This window comes from Lathyrus oleraceus, chromosome 7 (genome assembly GCF_024323335.1).
Source record: "Lathyrus oleraceus cultivar Zhongwan6 chromosome 7, CAAS_Psat_ZW6_1.0, whole genome shotgun sequence".
In the NCBI taxonomy this organism is placed as follows: Eukaryota; Viridiplantae; Streptophyta; class Magnoliopsida; order Fabales; family Fabaceae; genus Lathyrus; species Lathyrus oleraceus.
Genome location: NC_066585.1, coordinates 254,279,027 through 254,287,614, shown reverse-complemented (window position 1 = coordinate 254,287,614; position 8,588 = coordinate 254,279,027). Strand labels below are relative to the sequence as shown.

Below are 8,588 nucleotides of genomic sequence, written 5' to 3'. Positions count from 1 at the left end.
GGCAAGATTTACCATAAATAAGCTTAAATGGGGTTGTTCCTATGGGAGTTTTGTAAGAGGTTCGATATGCCCATAAAGCTTCGGGTAATTTTGATGACCAGTCTTTCCTCGATGTAGCGACTATTTTTTCCAATATCTGTTTAATTTCTCTGTTAGACACTTCCACTTGTCCACTAGTTTGAGGATGGTAAGGTGTTGCTACTCGATGTTTTACACCATACTTAAACAATAATTTTTCGAGTATCTTAGATATGAAATGAGATCCACCGTCACTGACTACTAATCTTGGGACACCAAATCTTGGAAAGATTATATGCTTAAAGAGTCTAATTACTACTCGTGTGTCGTTTGTTGGAGAAGCTATAGCCTCAATCCATTTTGATACGTAGTCAACCGCTACGAGTATGTACTTGTTACCGAAAGAAGGTGGAAAAGGTCCCATGAAATCTATTCCCCACACATCGAAAATTTCTACTTCCAAAATGCCTTTTTGTGGCATCTCGTCACGTCTAGATATGTTTCCTGTGCGTTGACACCTATCGCATTTCTTGACAGTGGTATGTACATCCTTCCATATGTTTGGCCAATAAAGACCGACTTGTAGGATTTTGGAGTAGGTTTTGGATGTACTTGCGTGTCCACCATAAGGAGCGGAATGACAATGTTGGATTGTACTTTCTACCTCTTCTTCAGGTATACAGCGACGGAAAATACCATCGGGGCCTCTTTTGAAGAGTAAAGGGTCGTCCCAGTAATAATGTTTTATGTCATGGAAGAATCGTTTCTTTTGTTGGTAGGATAAATCAAGTGGAACCACTCCGGCGGCTAAATAATTGACAAAATCAGCGTACCATGGTGTAACGCATACAGCCAAGGTGGTCTCTACCTGTTCATCAGCTCTATTTTCTTCCAAATTAGCTATAAGTTTATCGTACGAGAAATCATCGTTGATCGATGTTCTTTCCGGTTCCAGGTTTTCAAGTCTAGAGAGGTGATCTGCTACTACGTTTTCAGTTCCTTTTTTATCTTTGATTTCCGAATCAAATTCTTGTAGCAACAAGATCCACCTTAGGAGTCTAGGTTTAGCATCCTTTTTTGTTAAGAGGTACTTAATGGCAGCGTGATCAGTGTAAACGATTATTTTAGCTCCAACCAAGTAGGAACGAAATTTATCTAGTGCAAATACTACTTCTAAAAGTTCTTTCTCGGTCGTGGCGTAATTCATTTGTGCTTCATCTAGAGTTCTACTCGCATAATATATGACGTGAAGTTTTTTATCCTTTCGTTGTCCTAAAACAGCGCCTACGGCGTAGTCACTTGCGTCACACATTATTTCGAAAGGTTCATTCCAATCCGGGGTCTGCATTATGGGCGCGGAGATCAATGCTTGTTTAAGTGTTTGAAATGCTTCCAAACATTTATTGTCGAAGATGAATTCAGCGTCTTTCATTAATAATCCGGTTAAAGGTTTAGTTATTTTAGAGAAATCTTTAATGAATCGTCGGTAAAAACTGGCATGTCCTAAGAAGCTTCGTATTTCTCTCACAGTTTTCGGAGGTTGAAGGTTTTCGATTACTTCTATTTTGGCTTTGTCTACTTCAATTCCTCTATTTGATATGATGTGTCCTAAAACAATTCCTTCTTGTACCATAAAGTAAAATTTTTCCCAATTAAGTACTAGGTTTACTTTTACACATCGTTCTAGAACTCTTTCTAGGTTTTCAAGACATTCTTCGAAACTTTGTCCGCATACGGAAAAGTCATCCATAAAGACTTCTATGATGTTTTCGAGAAAATCGGCGAATATTGCCATCATGCACCTTTGGAAGGTTGCGGGAGCATTGCACAAGCCAAACGGCATTCGTCGATAAGCGAAGGTAACAAAAGGACATGTGAACGTTGTCTTTTCTTGGTCATCAGGATGAACCGGTATTTGAAAGAAACCTGAGTAACCGTCCAGATAGCAGAAATGAGAATGCTTGGCTAGTCGTTCTAACATCTGGTCTATGAATGGTAAAGGAAAATGATCTTTTCGGGTTGCTTTGTTTAGATTTCTATAATCAATGCACATTCTCCATCCCGATTCAATTCGTTTGGTTATAGTTTCTCCTTTTTCATTTTCGATCACTGTTATACCTCCTTTCTTTGGTACTACGTGTATAGGACTAACCCATTTGCTATCGGATATAGGATATACGATACCTACCTCTAATAACTTTGTTACTTCCTTCTTCACTACCTCACTCAGGATCGGGTTTAGTCTCCTCTGATGTTCCCTAGAAGTCTTACAGTCTTCTTCTAGCATGATGCGGTGCATACAAATAGAAGGACTTATCCCTTTAAGATCGGTGATGTTGTATCCTAGTGCCGTTGGATATTTTCTTAAAATATGTAGGAGTTTTTCGGTTTCAAGTTTTCCTAGGTCTGCATTGACTATCACTGGTCGTTCAAGTTCTAAGTCTAGGAATTCATATCTCAGATTTTTGGGAAGTGTTTTCAGGTCGAGGGTTGGTTTCTTGAGGCATTGCGTAGGATCTGATGTTATTGCTAAACATTGGTTCAGTCTGTCTTCTACACGATAGTCAGACAATTTGTCATTTTCTAATTCTGTTTCTTTTATGCATTCATCGATGATATCCATGAAGTAACATGTGTCTTCTATTGCAGGTGCTTTCAAAAATTTGGAAAGAATAAACTCAATTTTCTCTTCTCCTACTTCGAAAGTGAGTCGTCCTCGGTTTAAGTCTATGATAGCACCGGCGGTTGCTAAGAAGGGTCTTCCCAATATAATGGGGGTAACTTCATCTTCTCTGATGTCCATAATTATAAAATCGGTGGGAATGTAGAATTGACCTATGCGCACGGGAACGTTTTCAAGAATTCCTACGGGATATCTAACGGAACGATCCGCTAATTGCACAGACATTTTGGTTGATCTTAATTCTCCCATTTCAAGTTTCTTGCATATGGACAAGGGCATAACACTGATACCGGCTCCTAAATCGCATAAAGCTTTATCTATGACAAATTTTCCTATGTGACAGGGTATAGAAAAACTACCAGGATCTTTAAGTTTAGGAGGCATATTCTGGATTATTGCGCTACACTCAGCAGTGAGTGTAACGGTTTCGCTGTCTTCAAGTTTCCTTTTATTAGATAAAATTTATTTTAAGAACTTAGCATATGAGGGCATCTGTGTAATAGCTTCTGTAAAAGGAATTGTGACGTTTAATTGTTTCAGTAGGTCAACAAATTTTTTAAATTGCCCCGCGTCTTTGGTTTTAATTAGCCTTTGAGGGTAAGGGATAGGTGGTTTGTAAGGTGGCGGAGGTACATAAGGTTCTTTTTTTTTCTATGGTTTCTTTATTACACTCTTCCTTTTCCTTAGGTTTACTTTCTTCCTCAGTTGACTTTTTAGAGTTTTGGTTCTCAATCCTTGGGTCAGACGGTCCTTCTACCTCTGTTCCACTTCTTAATATAATTGCATGAGCGTGGCCTTTCGGATTAGGTTGGGGCTGTCCAGGAAAGGTACCAGTTGGGGCAGCAGTAGGCGCTTGTTGTTGAGCTACTTGCGAGATTTGTGTTTCCAGCATTTTGTTATGGGTAGCCAGGGCATCTACTTTACTTGCTAGTTGTTTAATCTGTTCGTTAGTGTGTACATTTTGGTTTAAGAACTCTTTATTGGTTTGCTGTTGAGAAGCTATGAAGTTCTCCATCATGATTTCCAAATTGGATTTCCTAGGAACGTTATTGTTAGGTGTATATAGGGTCGGCTTTTGATATCCAGGAGGTATAGTTGGGGCTTGACTGGGAGCTTGACCTAGTGCGTATAGAGCGTTGTTACTTTTATATGAAAAGTTAGGATAGTTCTTCCAGTTTGAGTTATAGGTATGCGAGTAAGGATTTCCTTGAGCATAGTTCACCTGCTCTGCTTGGATTCCTGTTAGGAGTTGACAATCTGTAGGAGTGTGACCTTGAATTCCACAGACTTCGCAATTTTGAGTTACGGCAACCACGGTGGCTGGAGGTGATACATTTAAACTTTCAATTTTCTGGGCAAGAGCATCCACTTTTGCATTAACATGATCAAGGCTACTTATCTCGTACATGCCCCCTTTTGTTTGAGGTTTCTCTACCATTGTTCGGTCGCTTCCCCACTGATAATCATTTTGGGCCATGCTCTCGATAAGTTGATAAGCGTCAGCGTAAGGTTTATCCATAAGCGCACCACCGGCGGCGGCGTCTATTGTTAACCTTGTGTTGTACAAGAGACCATTATAGAAGGTATGGATTACTAACCAGTCCTCCAAACCATGGTGTGGGCAAAGTCTCATCATGTCCTTGTATCTTTCCCATGCTTCGAAAAGAGACTCGTTATCTTTTTGCTTAAATCCATTTATCTGAGCTCTCAACATAGCTATTTTGCTTGGAGGAAAATATCGGGCAAGAAAGACTTTCTTCAACTCATTCCATGTGGTGACTGAGTTGGAAGGAAGAGACTGAAGCCATCTTCTAGCTTTATCTCTTAACGAGAAAGGAAAGAGACGAAGTCGAATTGCCTCTGAAGTGACACCATTAGCTTTAAAAGTGTCAGCGTATTGGACAAATACGGATAAATGAAGGTTTGGATCCTCGGTAGGATTTCTAGAAAATTGGTTCTGTTGCACTGCCTGCAACAGCGAAGGTTTAAGTTCGAAGTTGTTTGCTTCGATTGCGGGTGGAGCAATACTCGAATGCGGCTCATCTTGCGATGGAGCAGCGTAATCTTGAAGAGCACGAGCTGGTTCGGCCATCACTAGTAACGTCGATGGAAGGAGATTTTTGAGATCAGGAATTTAGATTGGAGGAAGATTGTTTGTAGCACGATACTCTTGAATTCGGCGTAATAATCGGAGATATCGTTCAACGTCGTTGATTCGTAAGTAGAAGGGTCGCCTTGTGAGCGAGTGTGTGGCATACAAATCAACGAAAAAAGAAGGAAAAATAAAAATTGCCTTAGTCTCTACAGCGTAACAGAAGAGTTACGATATCGACTAAATAAAAGTCCCCGACAACGGCGCCAAAAACTTGATCGCGACTGTGTGAGTCTATCGGGGTATTAACTGCAAGTGCACAGTCTAATTGCGTAGTTTTAAAAGATATCGATCCCACAGGGACTTAATGAATCGATATACCGTTTTTCTAGGGTTACTGCGTAAAGCTAAGGCGGATGATACTTTGATGATTAGGGGGAATAGTAAAACTAAATTTAGATCTAGATTAAATATCAAATAACACGGATATCGGTATGTAGTTCGTTGTAATTAGGGAATCAAATCTTCGTTGGTCTTTTTCTTAGTTTTAAAATAAGTCTTTTCAATAGACACTATTAATTTAAAAGTCTTTTTCTCAAACTCTCGCTCTGTTGAATTAGACTATGACTCTATATTAACGTACTCTCTCACTTGGTTCGTTAAATCTAAAATCACATTTTGAAAACAATAGAATCTATAGAAACTCTTTTTGGGAAAATACTAACCGTTAAAACACCCTCGTCTCAAACTCTCGCTCTGTTGACTTAGATTATATGATTAAACTTAAATGCTTAACTCTCGTCCTCACATTTAACCTTTAAAAATAATTTTTGAAAATGATTAGAATTTAATTAACCTTAAAAATTGCTCTCGCCCTGATTTAAAGTTAATGTCCAATTTACACTGTTCAGTTAAAAGCTCAAACCGTCGTTCTATTGATTTTAACTTCTTTATGTCTTTTACTCTCGTACAAAAACTTTGGTATTAACTCTGTAAATTGAGACTAGAAAAGGAGTGACTATATTTTTAAATAAATTTAAACCAACTCAGTTTTGATTCCTTTATTCCGCTTACTTTACATACCGATATCTAAATTAATTAGCCGGACATGCTAAACATGCCTAAACAATAATTATGCATAAATACGACCATATCAAACAGACAATATATATAAACAGCAGCACAGAGCATATGTAAATTAAAACAATAAATCAATTAATTAATGAACCTGGAAAATTACTAGAAATCTTGGTTTTGTTCCTAGCTTTGATGCTTGAACACTCCACCACAAGTCGGTTGGATTTGTTCTTCACAATTCTTGATCAGACAGAAAGGTAAAAACAAAGAAATAAAATACTATGATCTAACGTAAGGTTAGATCCAGTAAAAATTACACAATAGTTTCCGGTGTAGAAACTATCGTGAGAAAATAAATTGAAAGCTTGGTAAATTAAGCTAGCAAAGAAACTAAAATGCTAAGAAAATAGAATGCTGGAAAATTAGAAAGCAGGAAAAATATTGCACGGAGTCGAGAGATGTCAATTGGATCCTTTGAGGTCTATTTATATTCATCCATAAAGTAACCGTTTTCTCAAAAGTATCTTTAGTAGGGTTTCTAAAGCGTCAACGAGTCAAGAGGAAAAATAGGAGAGAACGTCCTTCTGTTACGCGCGTCAATGCAAAAAAATAGGAGTGGGGTGTGTGACGTTTGTCACACCATGTGTTACAGTCGTAACACTAAGTAGAGGGGCGTGATGCTCGGCACGTGAGTGTGGCGGTCGTCACAACCATTTTCCTTGTAGTTGGCGTGGGCTGGGCTTTGGTGAGATGCTTTTCCTAGAAAATCCTCTTTTTGCACCCCTTTTCTTTCTTTTTCACCCATGCTTTAAACAATGACACCTGAAATAAATAAAAAGAAAATACCGAGTAATATCGAATAATATAAAATAAATCGAATCAAATAAAAATATAATTTAATTAAATCAAGTCCAAAAATGTGATACAGTTTCATGTTATCAGTTGGGCCCTCAACCCTCCCTAACCAAGGAGTAGAGGAGATGAGAGATGAAGATCGTTCACGTGCTTGGGTCCGTGAGCGAGAGGAGCTACTTCAGCAACTCAGAGATAAGGATGTTGTGATAGAATTTTTGTGATAGATTCTTGATGAGCCAGATGATGTGGTTACTTCTCTTATTCCTCAGTCGTCCAAGTTTTGGAAGAGGAAGTATGATCGACTCGCCAAAGAGAAGGCAAATATGGAGGCAGCCTATGAGAGAGAAGTGAAGAGGCTTCGTACAGCTTATCGTCCGGTCTCGAGAGCTTTGGACGATTATTTCTAGGGTTCCATAGGATGTTCATTGTCCTTCTCTCTTGTATTGTATTTGGTTACCAAGACTGTACTTCTTTGGTGTAAATTTTTTTCCAAATATTATTGATATGAATATTCCATTATATGTCTAAAAGATCAATATTTTCAAATATTTGCAAATAGATCTCTATAAAGTTCCTCTGATAATAAAAACAAATCATATGCACAAACATTGTATGCATCATATGCATAAGCAGGTTTTGTTCGGAGCTTCTTGATCAGTGGTCTAACTCTGTGTTCTTCATTTATTTTGAAGACAAGCTGACGCATCGGTATTACACCAGGGCAAATCTACCAAAGCTGATAGATCATCTTGAACAAGAGAACCGAGAGTTGAAGGAAGAAGTAGCTAGGCTGACTACCATGATGGAGTCATTCCTTGCTGCTCAGAGCCAATCTTCTCCAACACCTGCAACTCCTCCCTCGAGGACGGTCATCTTAGAGACCGCTTCTTCAATAATGCCTACTGCAACTGCCCACTTCGCGCCTGTTATGCCTGTCGGGTTTCCCTGGGGGATGCCCGCGAATTTTGTACCTAGGGGTCTTACTCCGACCTTCGCTTCTCTGCCGGCATCTAGCCCGGTACTTGTTGTGCCACCTCCCGTTGTACACACATTACCGAGAGTCGAAGACACCATTTATCACTCTGAGCCGTCTGAGGGCCCAGATGTTTATGAGAAAATGGATGCTATGAATGACCAATTCCTTGAGCTGCGCAAGGAACTGAAGACTATACGAGGGAAGGACCTCTTCGGTAAATCTGCTGCTGAGTTGTGCCTCGTGCCCAATGTCAAGATCCCTATCAAGTTCAAAGTACCTGAATTTGAAAAATATAAGAGAAACACTTTCCCTCTCAGCCATCTTGTGATGTACGCACGCAAAATGTCAACACAAATCGAGAAAGATCAACTCCTCATCCACTATTTCCAAGACAACCTGTCCGGTTCCGCACTCAGATGGTATATGGGTCTGGATAGTGCGAACATCCGCTCCTTCAACGACCTTGGCGAAGCTTTTGCCAAGCAGTATAAATACAATGTTGATATGGCTCCCGATAGGGACCAGTTGAGGGCTATGTCCCAGAAGGAGAAGGAAACATTTAAGGAGTACGCCCAGAGGTGGCGTGAGTTGGACGCACAGATTGTGCCCCCACTCGAGGAGAAGGAAATGACCAAGATCTTTCTGAAGACCTTGAGTTCATTTTGCTACGAGCGGATGATAGTTAGTGTTCCCTCGGACTTCACCGAAATGGTGAATATGGGGATGAGGCTAGAGGAAGGAGTCCGTGAAGGACGTCTCTCCAGGAATGAAGGCTCTTCTGCAAAGAGGTATGGAGGCTTTGCAAAGAAGAAAGAGGGAGAGGCATATGTTGTGTCTTCCCATATCAAATGAAAACCCTCTATGAAGAGGAAGACTGTTATATCCCC

General features: G+C 39.7%; 1 pseudogene; it reads left to right on the top strand.

The window, feature by feature from the left end:
- Positions 1-4,308: 4,308 nt before the first annotated feature.
- On the top strand, positions 4,309-4,408 carry LOC127109884 (uncharacterized; annotated as a pseudogene).
- Positions 4,409-8,588: the final 4,180 nt, after the last annotated feature.